Source organism: Panthera onca, chromosome D1 (genome assembly GCF_046562875.1).
Source record: "Panthera onca isolate mPanOnc1 chromosome D1, mPanOnc1 haplotype 2, whole genome shotgun sequence".
Taxonomy (NCBI): domain Eukaryota; kingdom Metazoa; phylum Chordata; class Mammalia; order Carnivora; family Felidae; genus Panthera; species Panthera onca.
In genome coordinates this window covers 31,020,545-31,038,661 of record NC_138348.1, presented here as the reverse complement: position 1 = coordinate 31,038,661, position 18,117 = coordinate 31,020,545, and the positions used below count along the sequence as shown (strand labels likewise).

The 18,117-nt window shown below is 37.7% G+C and overlaps 1 long non-coding RNA gene across 1 annotated transcript in view; it reads right to left on the bottom strand.

Moving 5' to 3' along the window:
- Positions 1 to 18,117, bottom strand: part of LOC144612945 (uncharacterized) — a 499,846-nt gene that overhangs the window by 419,871 nt on the left and 61,858 nt on the right. The window lies entirely within an intron of this gene.

The window sequence follows — 18,117 nt, the reverse complement described above, 5'->3', positions numbered from 1 at the left end:
ATCTATTCTTCAGTAGTTTAATTTTAAATCTCATCCTCACTGGCCTTTTTTGAGTCTCAGGCTCATTCCTGAACCATTATAGTAGTTTCATGATATACTGGGTTCTGGATTACAAGCCCACCCTTGAGTGTTGGGTCAGTCCTACTCAATCTGATGTGTTGAAAATAAGGGTGGGATGTTTCCTCTAAAGCAAAGTTGGATCTAGTGCAACCGAAGTGTTGGGGTAGGGTGTGGACATTGGCTGCAAAACTAAGGTTGATACTACAGGTGACTTTACCCCATGATGCTTCTGGCTTGTGTCCTTTTTGTGGTGAAAAATAGGCAAGGCTGGCCTCCTAAGCTTACCCCTGACCCCAGGCCCCCTCATTAAGAAATATTAGTCACAAAGCCTTAGAGAATCAATAACACTGAGGAAATGACACAGCACATAATTCATCCCCTTGGAAACTTTTCAAAAGTATCACCTCACTGATGCAGAGGAGGATTTCTTTCCCTACTATAAATTAGAAAAAAAGAAGGAGAAAAGAAAAAATCTGAGATGCCTGACAATTACCCTCACTGGCATCACTCACACTGCAATCACGCCCACACCTCTGTGCCAGCACTCTAGCAACCACAGGCACGCACACTCACAGCACCCTCACACACCCTCTCACACACCTACCACCTCAGAGTCAGCCCCCCCCCCCCCCCGGGCTGACAATCACACTGGAGACTCAGCACAGCCAAAGCCTTCTTCCCCCGCACCCATTATTTCCTAGGTTACCAGCTCCCCAACACCAGAGCGGCTACAGACAGGGGAAAGAAATGCCCCTAGACATGCAGCCAACCCAGTCACATAAAAAATACGGTCTTGGTAGGTGGAGAAATCCTTCTAACAAACCTTCCCAGAGGGCTAGCTGCAGGTGAGGATCTGCCGCTGGTAATTCACTCCCCATTCCCTTTCTGAAAAGTGAGATGCCAGAGGCATTGGACAGACTTCAGTAACCAAATTGCGACCCCTAAGCCAAGGGCCATGCTTGCTCTGTGCCTGAGCTAAAAGACAAACTGAATATAGGCATTAGTAAGAGAGATGAGCAGCGTATGAGGAGGAGGAGAATGAAGACAGTGCCAGGAATTCCAAAGAGCAGTCCTCCCCCAGGGAGCTGGGTGCCAGGCTCTGTGGGATGGGCAGGAGACATAAATAGCATTCTCCTGGATCCCTGTGGGGCCGGTAGTGGGTGGGCAGCTGGAACCCTCTGTGACCCAGTTAAAGGAAAGCTTTCCGAGGGCTGGAGCTGGCCTCGTGTACAATGAATATAATAGCAATAGTGATATTATTTCCTCAACTGTAAAATGATGATAACAATATTTAATTTCTCCCTTAGGGTAATGTTGTGAGTATTAAATGAAGTGAAAGACACAAAGCTCATTGAGTAGTGCCTGGCTTATAGTAAAAGCCCAATAGATATTGGCTAATAATAACAGGCAGGATGGCATAAAGAAAACAGAACAGATCTCAGTCCAAAACCTGATCCTACCACTTACTTGTCCAACTAAACCTTGAGTATCATCTTCGAGCTTCAAGTTCCTTAGCTGCAAAATACTTATTTCGTGTGTTTTTTTAATGAGAATACATATGTAAAATCTTCTTAGCTCTATGCCTGATAAATAATATTTCAGAATTAGCTAGTGATTTCATCATCATCATCATCACCACCACCACCACCACCACCACCACCGCTTTCCACTTTTGGGCTTTTTTCTTAACAAAACAGTGTTATATTCAGTATCTCACTTTTCCTCATTCAATTCTGTGGAATATGTAAATAAACAGGACAGGCATTACCCTCATTTTCCAGATTAGAAAACCAGGGGCCAGAAAGGTTAAATGACTCATCTATAACCAAACAATTAGAAAGGGCATTTGGAATATATGTGCCTTTGGATTCGAAGGTGATGCTCATTGTATTTTACCACAACATCTCCCAACTAGAGTGAGACACCAGCGATCCACAACAATAATCACAGCTGTTGTTTATTGAGTGCCTCTTAGGCTACAGGTCCTGTTCTAGACACTTCTCAGGCTCAAAAAGGATGAACACAGATCCTGGGAAATCTTGTTGGCCGACCCTTACAGGTGTCCTACAATCTATTTTAGGTTGCTCATCTCTCTAAATAGCACTTCTCTGCAAACTGCGTGATTTCTGGCAAGGCCCAGCCTCCATCTCATCCACAGATGCACCGTCTTATGTACTATTTAGAAGACTCAGTTTCTGCATAACCTTCCAGAGCTTTCCTCTTGCCTCCTCCACTTTCCTCCCAGTCTTAAAAAAGACTCCCTTAACCTCATAGCCAGCTGGGTGAGTCATGGGGGAGGAGGCCAGCTTTCTTCATCTCTCCCCCAAACAAGGACCTGTTTTTATTTTGATTTTCCCATTCCATACACCAGTGCACCAGCACACCAAGGAGAAAATCTTAGGCAGACCACAGTAGGGGGAACACCTCCCTGCATTCATGTATTGGGGGGGTACCAAACCCCTCCAGGGTCTAATATCTCCCCCTCTCTCGTGGTAACATTTCATTTAGTGTACAATCTAGATTATTCTATTCACAAGTTCTTCATTTTTCTCGATAAGAACACTGCTCATTAAATGGTCTCTTTTGATATTAATGTGGGTGTCAAAATGTGGGTTTGTTTGATGAGTGCCCTAACATATAAGCAATTTCTAAAGCAAATGTTTAAAAAAAGAAAATAAAATGGTTGGGAATCAACTTGTTATATACTTTTACTGTACAAGACTGGTAAGAAAGATCTATCCTTAAAGTGTCAGATTTGACAAGACAAGGGAAATGCAGAGAGGGATTTCAAAGTCACACAAATGATACTAAGGTTTGATGTTGCTCATCTGACACAGATATGAAATGAATCATATTTATCAGAGGCTTTTATAAGAGGGGGATATGTATCCCTACACCTGAACCAAGCAGTGAAAGGTGCTTATTTGCTTAAATGCTATGTTTCACAATTGGAGTAGTACTCATTTTGAATGGCATGCATTAGTCTCCCACCTAGCTCAAGTTCTCTGACCAGAGTTTATAAATAATAAACCTCAGTGGTCATAAAGGTTTAATTTTTAAAATGGTTTTTGAGATAACTCATAATTTCTTTCTTCTGCTTAACTCATACCTTGACCTGGAAATCTCCTCAGCCTCCAAATGAATCCCAAATTTGTACTTCCTGTTTATTTTCCTCATTTGGGGTTAATATTAGTCAGTTATGGAATGCTTCTGGCCTCTTACAGCTGTGAGAAATGAAGATTTATGTGTGACACATAGAAAGGCACTTGGGGTTCAAGTTCCACCAGAAATTAGCCATTGCGACCACAAGGAAACCATCTTCATTCTTTGGGATACACGTGTCTTGTTCATAAGCAAAGGCTATTTACTAGAGTAGACACTGTCAGTTGAAATGTCTGCAGCAACAAATAGAAGCACAGAAGGCTCTTGGGGGAAACTGAGCTTAAAGTCTCTGGGTTTTAGGAAGCAGTGAGTTGCCAGTGTCAGCTGAACTGCAGTTTTACTGATTAAATTTATCAGTGGATGGAAGTTTGAATTTCACTCATTCACTCATTCATTCATTCAGTAAATACTTTCCTGGGAATCTGCTATATTTCAGGCATTGTTATAGGCATAGAGATGCAATAAAGAGAAAGAAAAAATCCTTTCTTTTTTGGAGTTTACATTCTGATGGGAGAGACAGGCAATGAACAGGTAAATTTTTAAAATAGAACTTGAGCTAGGAATAAGTGTCATGAAAACAATAAAGATCTTTATTGCCAGCAGCATGGGGGAAGGACTATGAGAAAACAGACCAGGCAAATTCAGGGACTTCCTTCCAAACTTTATCACCTCCCATCCATTAAATATTAATAGATCCATGAATAGAGAATGCTTAATAGTGTTGCCTCATGGGGAAGTAAAGAAATAAAATAATGGAAAGGATAAACAAACTGAAATTTGAATTGTGCTCAATAAGCCAAGGAGAAAGCTGAAGTTGTTCTAGAGAGATGCCAATGTGGTGTTCACCCTGCATTAAGTCAGGATCCTCAAGGGGAAGAAAATGGTCCCCAGTGAGTAGAACCAGCTGGTTGTAGGCAAGAAGTAAATACAAGTATCCCCCAGGGCATCCCTATTAAGTTCAGGATTTCACATATTAAGTTCAACAAAATATGATCTATTTGACCTCAGTTAGAATTGCAACTACAGAATATAAAAATACATGAAAGATTTAAAGAACTGAAAGAGCAGAATAAAGGATAAGTGGACAACAAAATACTATCAAAGATGAGGGTCACATTTTTTAAAGGGTCAAATGGATCTCTATTGCTAGTTTTTCTAGTGATGAGCTAGGTTATTCAGACCAATGCTCTGCTGAAAACAAAATTTAAAAAGTCATGCTGAAATTTCCTTAAACACATGTTTAAGAACTAAAAAGATATAAAGGATTTATAGGGCCCAAATCTAAGCCAACACTTCTCAAATTGTTTCCACCAAATGCCTGAGGGAACCCAAGACCCATCCAAAAGATCTAGGAGATCAAAACTATTTTTATAATAATAGTAAAATGTTATTTTCCTTTTTCACTTGGTTAATACATGTACCATTGGTGGGAACAGAGGGGTAGGAGGGAGAGGCAATACGGCTGATACCTTAGCCCAGTTCAAAGCAATAGTCCCAATATACTAGCAGGTCAGAGTACTGGCATTCCAAAAGCCAGTTTCACTAAATACCTTTAATTGAATAGTAAAACTATTAAATGTTGACCATTGAATGAGCCTTTTTAATATTTTGTGTGATAAAATGGACAGAACACAGAAGGCATTTTTGCTGCATACTAAACTATAACGTCAAGAGGGAAAGCCCCTGTGCTATTTGAGCTATAGCTCTACTGGCTGCTTTTTTCTTCAATCATCACTTTTACCTGAAAGAACGACTGACAGACAACTATGGTTTTTCAAACTTAGGTGTTTCCTAGGATTTTTCCTGGAAATGAACGAAAGAGCCTATCACTTCAAGGAAAACAACAGATAGTGTTTGTTGCCAATGATAAAATCTGAGCTTTCTTGGGAAACTTATGTCTGCTACCATGAGCTTGACAGCTTTCCTATACATAAAGATTTTTCTGATGATATCACTGTGATAGTAACAAACTGTTCATATTAATCAGGAGACTTTCTGCTTTTTTTTTTTTTTTTTTTTTTAGAAAAGCTCTAAGTTTAGGGAGAAATTGAGCAGATAGACCAGAGCTTCCATAGACTACCTCTCTCCTACACAGTTTCCCTTATTAACATCTTGTATTAGTGTGGTACATTGGTTAAATTGATAAACTGGCATTGATACATTACTACAAACTCAATTCCATAGTGTATATACATTAGGGTTCATTCCTTATGTTATATGGTTCTATATCTGGACAAATGAATCATGTCATATATCCACACTACAGTATCATACGTAGTGTCACTGCCCTAAAAATCCTTTGTGCTTTATCTATTCATCCTTGGCCCTCCCCTGCTCCAATTCATGTTCTTTTTATTTCTGTAGTTTTGTCTTTTCCAGAATATCATACAGTTAGAATCATACAGTACATAGACTTTTCATACTGACTTCTTTCATTTAGCAATATGCATTTAAGTTTTCTCCATATCTTTTATTGGCTTGAAAGCTCATTTCTTTTTATCACCTAATATTCCATTGTGTGTATATGCCAAACTTTATGTATTGATTCACGCACTGAAGAACATCTTTGTTTCTTCCATTTTTGGCAATTTTGTAAAACTGCTACAAATATTTGTGTGCAGGTTTTTGTGTAGATTTAAGTTTTCAATTCATTTGGGCAAATCCCTAGGAGTGCAATCATTAGATCATAGGATCAAATAGTTTCATTTTGGTTTTTGGGTGTTTTTTTTTTTTAAGTGTATTTATTCTTGAGAGATAGAGAGAGACAGAGCATGAGCAGGGGAGGGGGAGAGAGAGGGGGAGACACGGAATCCAAAGCAGGCTCCAGGCTCCGAGCTGTCAGCACAGAGCCTGACGCAGGGCTCGAACCCACGAACCGCGAGATCATGACCCCAGCCGAAGCCAGATGCTTAACCGACTGAGCCACCCAGGCGCCCCAAATGGTTTCATTTTGTAAGAAACCGCAAAACTACCTTCCAAAGTACCACTTTTCATTTCCTCCAACAGCAAATAAGAGTTTCTGCTGCTCCACACCCTTGAAAGCACTTGGTGTTGTCAGGTGTTTAGATTTTAGTAATTTTAGTAGGTATGTAGTAGAATCTCATTGTTTGTTTTAATTTGAAATTCCCTAATAGCATACAGTGTTGAGCATGTTTTCATATACTAATTTGTCATTTGTATATTTTCTTTGGTAAAGCATCTTTCAGATCTTTGTTACATCATAACTGAGTTTTTTTGTTTTTGTTAAGTGCTGAGTTTTGAGGATTCTTTGTATATTTTGGATATAAGTCCTTTATCAAATACGTGTTTTGCAAATATTTTTTCCCAGTCTATGGTTTGTCTTTTCTTTCTCTAATTTTTTTAATGTTTATTTATTTTTGAGAGAGAGAGAGACAGAGTGTAAGCAGGGGAGGAGCAGGGAGAGAGATACCCAGAATTGAATGCAGGCTCCAGGCCCTGAGCTGTCAGCACAGAGCCCAACACGGGGCTCAAACTCACGAGCCTTGAGATCATGACCTGAGCCAAAGTCAGACGCTTAACCGATTGAGCCACCCAAGCACCCCTGTCTTTTCTCTCTCTCTTTATAGTGTCTTTGCACAGAAGTTTTATTTAAAATCCAATTTATCAATTTTCTTTCAGGGATTGTACTTTTGATGTTGTATCTAAAACCTTATCGCCAAACAGGTCACCTAGATTTTCTCCTCTAGAAATTTTACAGTTTTACATTTTACATTTAGGTCTATGATCCATTTTGAGGTAATGTTTGTGAAAAGTGTAAAGTTTGTATCTTTTTTTTTTTTTTTGCATGTGGATGTCCAGTTGTTTCTAGCACCATTAGTTGAGAAGACTATTTCTACACTGAATTGCCTTTGCTCTTTTGTCATATATATATGTATATATATGTCAGATATATATGTATATGTGTGTGTATATGTATGTGTGTGTGTGCGTGTGTGTATGTGTGTGAGTGTATGTGTGTATGCGTATGCATGTATGCATGTGGGTATTTGGGTGTATGTGTATGTTCATATGTGTGTGTATATATATAGGCCTATTTCTGGACCCTCTATCCTGTTCCATTGTTCTGTTTATTCTTTCACCATAACCACCCTGTCCTGGTTACAATGGCTTTATAATAAGTTTTGAAGTCAGGTCAAGTCAATCCTCCAAGTTTGTTCTTTCTGTTTCATATTATGTTGGCTATTTGAGGCTTTTGCATGTCCAAATACATATAAATTATTTCTTTAGAATCTGTTCATCAAGGGGTGCCTGGGTGGCTCAGTCGGTGTAGCATCTGACTTCGGCTCAGGTCATGAGCTCACTGCTCATGAGTGTGAGCCCTACATTGGGCTCTCTGCCATCAGCATGGAGCCTGCTTTGAATCTTCTGTCTCCCTCTTTCTGCCTCGCCCCTACTTGCCTCCCCTCCTCTATCAAAAATAAACATTAAAAATTATTAAAAAGAAAAAGAATCAGTTTATAAATATCCACAAATTAACTTCCTGGAATTTTGATTAGGATTACACTGAATTTATAAATCAAGTTGGGGAGAGTTAACATCTTAATAATCTTCCTATTCATGAACATGGAATACCTCTGCATTTATTTAGACCTTTGATTTCTTTCATAATTTTTTTAGTTTTCCTCATATAGATCCTATACATATTTTATTAGTTTTTATTAGTTTTATGCTTAAGTATTTCTCCATTTTTTGGTGCTAATGAAAATGGTATTGTGGGTTGTTTTAATTTTTTTTTCATTTTTATTTATTTATTTTTTTTTTTTAGAGAGAGAGCACACAAGCAGGGAAAAGGGATGGGGGAGGGAGGGAAAGAAAGAGAGAAAGAAACAGAGATTGAGTGTGTGTGTGTGTGTGTGTGTGTGTGTGTGTGTGAGAGAGAGAGTGAGAGTGAGAGTGAGAGAGAGAGAGAGAGAGAGAGAGAGAGAGAGAATATCTTAAGCAGACTCCACACTCAGCACAGATCCTGATGCAGGGCTTAATCCCACAACCATTGGATCAAGACCTGAGTTGAAAGCAAGAGTTGGACACTCAACCGACTGAGCCACCCAGGTACCCCAGTATTGTTTTTAATCTCAAATTCCAGTTGCTCATTTGTTGATGTACAGGAAAGCATTAGCTCTTCTATATTAACTGTGTATCCTAACCTTACTATAATTGGTTATTAATTCCAGGAATTATTTTTGTTTGGTTTTGGTTTCTTGTCATTTTGGTTTTAGCTTCTTGTCATTTCTTTGCATTTTCTACATAGATGATTATGAACAAAAACAGTTTTATTTCTTCTTTCCCAATCTGTATGACTTTTATTTTCTTTTCTTGTCTCATTTCATTAACTGGGACAAGTACCCAGTGATTTACATAGCAAGTTCTAGGGATGATGAAGAATGGGCCATAATAGATATTATTTCCCAACTGGGAGAGATATAAAAGCTTCACTATAATCATAATTTAATCTTTTGTGATGTTTATTTATCTACTTTTGATATAACTAGCTGAAGAAATTTACAGGATATATGCAGCTGTAATGGAAATTAATCTTAGGGAGAGGGAATCCTCTCTATGACATTTATAAGACTAGTTACCTAACAGACAATCCCAGAGTCTCCTATATGACCATACTCTCCAGTGACAAAATTGCTGTTAGCTTGACATTTGATGCATTGTAATGGATTAAACACAGAGCGATGCTAATAAATACGTTTGGCAGCAGTTTTATTTGTATTGAAGAAACAGCAGCTGAAAAGTATCAGCATCAACTGGGTGACTGTAACTGTATCATGAGATCTCATTTCACAACACCAGAGTTGTAACAGCAGGAAGCTAATTCTGCAATCACAATTTAACCAAAGCTCTGACAATGCAAGCTGCTCGCTTCCATGTAAACAGGAATAGGAAGCTCTGTGAAGAATTGGTAGAAAGGAAGGGAAGAATGGGCCAGTTATTTCGATTTATTATAGGATAAAAAGTATTTTATTCTGAAAATCAGAAGCAGTCATTAAAGTTTTCATTACAGTTAAAAAGAATGATTTCCCCTAAGAAATTCCGCCTCTCTATAATCACAACTAGCAACACAGTCCTCTTCCACATTCTTTATTACTATTATTACCATCCAGGTTATAACAGAACCTGGATCTGTTAGGATCCTGGACACTGAAATCTGTGAAGTCTAGATTGGAAAGCCACTTAGCTGTGGATCCTAAGAAAGTTACATAACTTTTCTAATCTTCTGTTTCTTCATTTGTAAAGTTAAAAAAATAATTATATCTACTTTAGATTGCTGAAAGAATTAAAAGAATTAATGCCTGTAAAAGACACAGTGGTACCTGACACATAGTAAGATCTTTATAATATTGTTGATAGTATGTGGCTTAAGAGTCCCACCAACTCTACTGAAAAAAAATTGTCACATATTCACTTCCTGTCTATTTCTATCTTATTACAGACCCATACTAACAACAATCACTTGGCCCACTCAGTAGCCTCCAGTCTCTAGTCTTTCCCCTGTTTTATTTTACACACAGATGCCAAGTTAATTTCTCTAAAGCAAACCCTTTTAAAAACCTTTATTGGGGCCACAGTGTCTACAGAAAAGAGTATAAACTCTTTGCTTTGGCACTCAAGGCCTCCATAACCTGACCACAACCTTCAGCTCTGAATGCTCCATCCCTGGCATGCATTTAAATTCCAGCCAGCTTGAATAGGGCAGCCAAGCTCAGGCTTGATTGAACTTCACAATTTCCCAGAATGGTCGGGTGGGAATGAAGCCAGATGAGGAGTGTAAGCTGCATCCAGAGGAGAATGCCAAGGTTTAAAACTACAGAAAAGAAGCCAGATCTGTTATCAAGACCAAGGGATAAATGGGGAATCAGGAATAATAGACAAAGCCAGGAAGGTCTGAGGACAGTAAGCAACAAGAGTGAAATCAAAGAACAAACACTGAAAAGGAAGAGGATTCATGACTTTTTATGTGAACAAGGCTAAAATTGACAAAACACAATTTCATTTGGTTCTAGCTCTATGATGTGAAGAGAGCACAGTTGAAAATATGACTAGGGCTAGGAAAAGAGTACATTGCATAAAAAATTAACTGTAAAATTGTTGTAACCTAAAACTAGAATACATATGTAAGTAAATTGCTAAGAAAAATATATTAAATGATTAATATTGGTGGTTGAAATTTACATAATGTTTATACATGCATATTTATGTATGTATATATATTTATATAGGTTAATATGTAATTGTCTAACAAATATTTTTATTTTATATAAATGTATATTTAGATATGCTTACATATATTATGTATGTTTATATTCTATATACACATTTATATGTTGTGTGTATATGCAAATTTATCAAAAAGACACATATTAGAATGTTAATCATAGTTAAGAGTCATTTCAGAGTTGCCTGGGTTGCTTGGGAGGTTAAAGGTCTGACTCTTGATTTTGGCTCAGATCATGATCCCAGGGTTGTGGGATTGAGCCTGATTGGGCTCTGCACTAAATGTGGAGCCTGCTTAAGATTTTATCTATCTCTCTCTCTCTCTTCCTCTGCCCCTCCCCAGATCATGCATGTGCTTCCTCGCAAACTCTCTCTAAAATAAACATTTTTTAAATATATTTTTAAAAAAGTCATTTGAGGTTAGGCAATTCATTCTCTTCTTTCTTCTACATAAGTTGAAATTTTCTGAAGTGAATGTGTATTGAAACAACAACTGGGATAAATCAATTGCCCAAGCCACATAATTAATCAGAAAGAAATTAGTACTTTATCTCTCCATGAAATGTCCCAATCCACTCATTATATAACAGGAAATCAAGAAACAGATTCAGTTATATAAAGAAGTTTAACTTCTGAACAAATATACTGATTTTTTAGCAAAACAGTAATAAATGTAAGAGAATAAAAGACATAAAACTCCATGACTATTACCAGCCTTGGATATAGGTGCTCTATATATTTTAGAGCACTTTTGCCGACCTAGTCACATTTTGTTCTCAAGAAAATCCCTTATGTACAAATGTGGAAACCTAGACACAGAGGGATTTTTAAAGGGATTTCTGTCAATTTTACAAAGTGACATTGCACAGCAGTGGAACTAGATAACATCCAGATATCCTTGCAAATAACATGAAGTTTGATATACTTCATAGAACATTTAATTGCATGGGGATTTTGTTTTTTCAAGCTAAATGACATTTTACATGATATAGCAAGAATATCTGCATCTGTTTTTGAAGGAAAAATTTAGAAAGACATTAAGTTCTCTATTATGATTGAGCAGTATCACAAATAAAAGGAACCAAACCAAAATAGAGAACAATGGGGAAAAAAGGAAGAGAGGAAAGAATGAAAGGAAGGAGCAAGGGAGGGATAGAGGAAAGAAGTAAAGAAGAAAACAGATTCTTTAAGGAGTAGAGATTCAGTTTTAGAGAAAAGATGTTATTTATTTCCTTCTTTGCACATTTTCTTACAAATAGTACAATCCCACAAATCCACTGCTAATATGACATCAGGGACTAATTAAACATATAAACCAAAAACTCATTAGAATGGATTGATGGGATTTAGACTCTGGTGAATAGCCAAACAGAAGAAAAGCAAGCAACTAGCAAGTCTCCTATAGTCCATTTTAAATGATTTATTATTTATTAAAGGATTCTAGATATGGATAGACCTCTTAATATTTTTTTGTACCTGCCTTGAATTCAAAAGTACTCTGATAGATGGACGAAAAGGTATACACCACTTCTGAGTAGTTTCATTTCTATCTCTGTGTACTGGGCTATCATTCTATTTTATTACTCCTTTCAATAATAATCCTTATTGAATTACAGCAATACCCATGGTACCTTCCAGAGTACAGAGAGCTGGGTGTGTTTTCCCATTTCCTGTAAATAGTGGAAAATGCCAGTGAGGAAAACCTGAGCTAGAGTCTGAAGCCAATTCTTTCAGCTCCATTGAGACCAGAAGGAGGCTATCTATGCTGTGAAAGTACCATGTGGGCTCCCTAAAGTGAATGTTTGGTCCATAAATAAAAACAACAAGCAAAAATTTCTGGTTTTCGGCTTGATGACTTTCCATGCAATGATTGTACACATTCCACCCATTCTCTTGAGTCCAGTTCCTACCTCACCTTCTGACCAATGCCAACATCGATCTCGCCTGCTTTTGAATTCATGTATTATCTGTTCTGCTCATTTGGCACTTTCTTCATATTGCCTTGCACTGACACTTTTTTCTATGAACATTTTTTGATATGCTATCTAGATATCAGTGTAATTTGTAACCAACCAGAAAGAAATAAGCCATATTATGCAGCTTTCTATGCAAAGCTCTGCTTAAGTGGTCCTGGGGATGAGAATCATGACTTTAGTGGTCAGGTAAGGCCTATCTATGTCTGTCTATAACAATATCCAAGGAGATTCAACCAAAAAAAAAAAAAAGTAGTCACAATTTATTGGGTAATTCAACAAATGCATACTGAACATTTACTACATACCAGGCATTATTGACATGGATATACAAGATACAGACCCTTCCCTGAAAGAGCTCAGGCTATTGAGAGTTCAATAAATAAAGATTAAAGGACACAATAAAAGAGTGTTCTGAAACCATACCTTGGAAGGATTTTGCTATACTGACTTATAAAAGGAATGCAGCGAGATCTTATTTTAGAATTCCAGATTCTTCTCAATGAAAAACAATCCAAAAGTAAGCTTGAACCCAGGAGGGCCTTATCTGGCTGGGTGGTCCTTGCAGTTTTGTTAAATGTCTTGGGTTTGCCCCCATGTTGTTCTCGCATGCCAAGCTACACAGGGGTGTCACTTTCTTACAACAAAGCCACTGCTGAAATTATGGCAGTATCATTGGTTTTTCATAATTTTTTTTTCAAAGTTTAGATTTAAAATACAGAAGTGTTGGGGCGCCTGGGTGGCTCAGTCGGTTAAGCGTCCGACTTCGGCTCAGGTCACGATCTCCTGTCCGTGAGTTCAAGCCCCGCGTCAGGCTCTGGGCTGATGGCTCAGAGCCTGGAGCCTGTTTCCGATTCTGTGTCTCCCTCTCTCTCTGCCCCTCCCCCGTTCATGCTCTGTCTCTCTCTGTCTCAAAAATAAATAAACGTTAAAAAAATAAAAAATAAAAAAAAAATTAAATACAGAAGTGTTTACCCATCATCTCACACAGCTGGTAAAATGCCTAATTGCAATTATCAGATTTTCTTGTTGTGTAGTGTTAAGTGTCCACATCTCTCCTTGGGCATGTTGTAAGCTGGGGGCATTCTGACCCTCTGCCTCTGAACTTCTTATTCTGAAACTGTCTCAATGGGAGGGGTATTTGTTAATTCTTAGGGGCTGGAAGGGGAAGGGGATGAAATACAGTTGGAGAGTGACTCCATTAGTGTCCTGGCTATTAAAAAAAAAAAAAATAGCTCTTCTTGGATAGAAACATAAGTAAAAAACAAATTCCCTTGTAGTATTCATTTACATTGTCCTACCTACCCCTCCCTCGGTGCAGCCATGCAGGAATTTTTAGGCTCCTTAGACATGGAACAATGAGAAACTATATTTTATACTCCTGCTAACAACCTCACCTTCACCACATCCCAGCACCTAGTACATAGTACATACTTAATACGTGATTGACTGATTCTTAATTGTTTTTATGGCAGTATCCATAAAAGTCTTTAATGCAAATTTTCATCATGCAAAAACCTATTTTTATATCCATCATTGAAAAGCCTAGGCCTGCACTGCCCAATAAGGCAGCCACTAGCTACCTGGAAACGTGGTTAGATCAAGTTCAGATGTGCTGTAAATATAAATACATACTAAATCTCACAAACTTGATACAAAGGATGTAAAATATCTCATTAATAATCTTTACCTTGATTATACATTGTATGATGATATTTTGTGTTAATCAAAACATTAAAAATAACTTTACCTTTTTATGTTTTTTAAACAATGTCATCAATACAAAGTTGAAAATTACACATGTAGTTTGCATTTTATCTCTACTGGATAGCTCTGGTCCAGGCAAGATGAGGTTACTTTGTTTTAATGTTTATTCATTCTGAGTGAATGAGAGAGAGAGAAACAGAGAAAGAGGACATGTGCACATACACAAGTGGGATAGGGGCAGACAGAGAAGGAGAGAGAATCTCAAGCAGGCTCCACACTGTCAGTGCAGAGCCTGGTACAGAGCTTGATCACATGAACTGTGAGATCATGACTTGAGCCAAAATCAAGAGTCAGAGACTCAACTTACTGAACCATCCAGGTGCCCTGAGATTACTTTTATTTTTTTTTTTTAAGCGAATTGTTTGTTTTCACAGTAAGGGCCCAAAAGAAGATAATCCAGGTTGAGATCCATATGCAGCAGTGCTCGGTCAATATATCAAAATGTTACAAAACCTGGGGAAACTGTACCATGGTGGAGCCTGGGACCAGACAGGAAGAAAGACTTGAGCAGAGTTTCAGAGTTCCCATGAGAACTTCCATCTAGTCTGTAATAGCTTTGGTTGGTATTTTAACAACCTGTTTTGGAGTCCTACAGAAAATTATCATAGGATATATCGTCCTGATGGCAGTGAAAGCTGTTGGGCTTATTGCAGTGAAATAGGAGTTGGGATACTGTTTGTTGAATGATACTAAATTACAATCACATGAAACAAAGCCTATTCATCGAGGCAAAGTTAGAAGTAAACCAAGCAAGCAAATACAAATAAAAGCTCTATCTAGTTTCAGGCCAAGTAGACAATAGATATCAATGCTATAAAAGCATTTACGTTTCACTTCCCTGGTGCATTAATTGCCACATTTTTCACTGAAAATCATCTTTTCTCATAGGTAATTTTCATGGGCAAAAAAAAAAAAAATCCTTCTTTAACTTATTTTAATAAATATCCCAATTCATCATTGCCAGCAAACCATTACTTTAACTTTATTAATTGCACAGACCATCTCATAAATGCAGTGATTTGTATACTTTGGAAAAATCCATGAAGTCTCACTATATCTTTTCAAGTGTTGCTGTGGATCAATCACTTCAAAACCTCTGGCACTATTTTCTCACCTGTACAACAAGTGGAGCAATGCTTTCTATATTTACCTTACTTAGCTATGAAATAGTCTCCTAAAAAAAAAGTCGCCTAAGAAAAAAGAGTGGGGGATAGCATGAAAGAACTTGGGTTTAGAACTTAATCCTGGTATGAAAACTACCACTTTCTGACTTAGGAAAGTTATGTAACCTGAGCCTTGGTTTCCTTTTTTATAAAATATAGTAATGACATATATCTTGCAAGATCACTAGAGGATTAGAGGATTAACTGAGACCAATTATGTGATGGTCTTAATACAGAACCTAACATAAAATAGGCACTCAAAACAAAGTAGCTGTTATTTGGAATATGTATGCTCAGCAATAAAACCGATATTTTTCAACTAACTTTAGAGAATTGCTTATGAGTCTATTCTCAATAGCATTTTTCCCCATTCTTCACTTAAGAATAGATAAACCCATTGTAAAATATCATGGGTTAAATGGAAGTTTATGCAAAATGGTAGATTTGCTTAAGTTAAAAGTGTAAGGCGTGATGGTAGGTGACCAGAAGAAGCTTTGAAGGGAAACATTTCAATTCCCTCTGCTGGATTCTGGACAATGTCCCTGAGGAAACTCCCAGGTAGTTAAGACTTTGAAGAGGGTCACAGACTTAATCACATGACCTCTCCTGGGCCTTCTGAATTAACTAGAAAGAGGTTTCAGTATCACTCCTAGTCTTAGAAAAAGAAGTCACCTCTCTCCTAAAAACATGTATTATTTTACTTAATAGAAAAAGTAAGGCAGAGAAGAAGGCAAGGAAGAAGGAAGGAAAGATGTGAGGAAGGTAAGAAGGAGTCAAACTCTCTGCTCAGAAGTTTCCTATTTTCTTCTTTATTCGTTATCTCCACCAATGACAGTTTTGTGCGCCTTAACCAGATTTTTTGCTCTGCCAGTAACATGTGAGTTTAAATATAGGTCATTGTTTTTTTAGAAGGCAGTTAGCTTGTGAAGAAAAAAAAAAAGGAAAAATCCAGCTGGCATGCTAATTGGATCTTTAAATTGTTATTTCAGATAAGTTCTCAGCTCTGTAAATGGCTTTTATGGACCCAGGCAATGGGTCATACCCCATCCGCATAGAGCCAGGCATCCTGTGTGCTTCCCATTGTTAGTCTCCTTAACAATTCCAGGGTTGGAATTTCTGGAAACCACCTTTCTTGTCAATGGAAACTACATCCTGGGTTGTATGTGGACTCACTCCTTCCCCACTCAGAGCTGGTTCCTAACTGTACAATGAGAAGAAAAACAGATTGCTGGCCTGTCCTATTTATGCATCCCTAATGTCACTGTGCCTGAAAGGACAGGGAAGACTGAACTGCCTTTTTGCTAAGCCTGCCCTGTTGGCCAGTATGGCACCAGACTGCCCCATCTGGGTGATGACTAAGGGTCAGATTAGATGTTAAAGGCCTCTCAGCCCAACCAGCAATGCAATTGTTATTATTTTAATAATTCATAATGATTAAAATAGTATTTCACATTTGTGTATTACTTCAAATATTACAAAATTTTTTTTCCTTGACTACTTTACCACATTTAACTGTGCATGAATCAGAATGCAGTTGTAGAAAGAACTGTAGAGGTAGGTGAATACATGTTAAATTCCAGTGTTGCCAATTATCAGCTGTGGGACTTTATGGCAATTACCTAACCTCTCTAAGCCTTGGTTAATAATGTGTCAACTGGGGAAAATATCTAAGATTCTGGTTTAGATTAAATGGATTAACATATGTAAAGCTTCTGGACATCACTAGGCCCAGGTCATATTATATTTACTCTAGCATGCCTCAGGGGTTTAGCCTCTGTGGAGGAGGAAAAGGAGGACAGAGACTTGAAAAAGACAAGTGGAGGAAGGAGAAGAAGCTAACTCACCTAATGAAATATAATATTTATCATTAGCAGAGTGCTCATTATCTATGGTGAATACTACTTTTTGTGTATTACCAGATCTACTCTTACAACAATTCTGTCAAATAAATACTATTATTATTTGTGGTGTGGAAATTTAATGGAATTTAAATAACTTGCCTAAAGTTGCACAGTTGACAAGTGGAAGAACCAGGCTTAAAACCCAAATCCATCTGAACCAAAACCCATGCTATTAACAATGTTGCTACCAGAATTTGCTGTATATCTCTAAAAGTCTATAGGCCCTGTGAACACAGAACACTTTCCTTCTAGTAAAAAGTTAAAGTAAAATAAAATTATAGTGCTTTATGCAGAAATAAAAAGTAAGGGGCACCTCAGTGGCTCAATCAGTTAAGCATCCACCTTCAGCTCAAGTCATGATCTTGTGGTTCATGAGTTCGATCTCCACATCGGACTCCACACTGACAGTGCTGAACCTGCTTGGGATTCTCTCTCCCTCTCTCTCTGCCCTTCCCCACTTGTGCATATGCTGGCTCTCACTCAGAATAAATAAACAAACTTTTTTAAAAAGTTTAAAAGCAAATTAACAGTAAACAATTATGCTTTTGCATACATTGGCTTATCCTAGCAATTGCAAAAAACAATCAGAGGTCTGTTTTCTTCATTCTATGGATAAGAAACTGAAGGTGACAGTAATTAGCTCAATTCCATATAAAGGGTAGAGTAAGGACTTGAACCCTGTTCCTGACATTGAAACACACATTTTAGTCCTGTGTTCCACTTAGGTACTGTTGAACTGTTCACATTAATAGCATGAAAAGGTCTCAGATGGCCAGATGTCCCCTATGAAGAGGAATATTCTACTTCCCTAGGACCTGTCACTAGATATTTAACAGAAATGTTATCAAA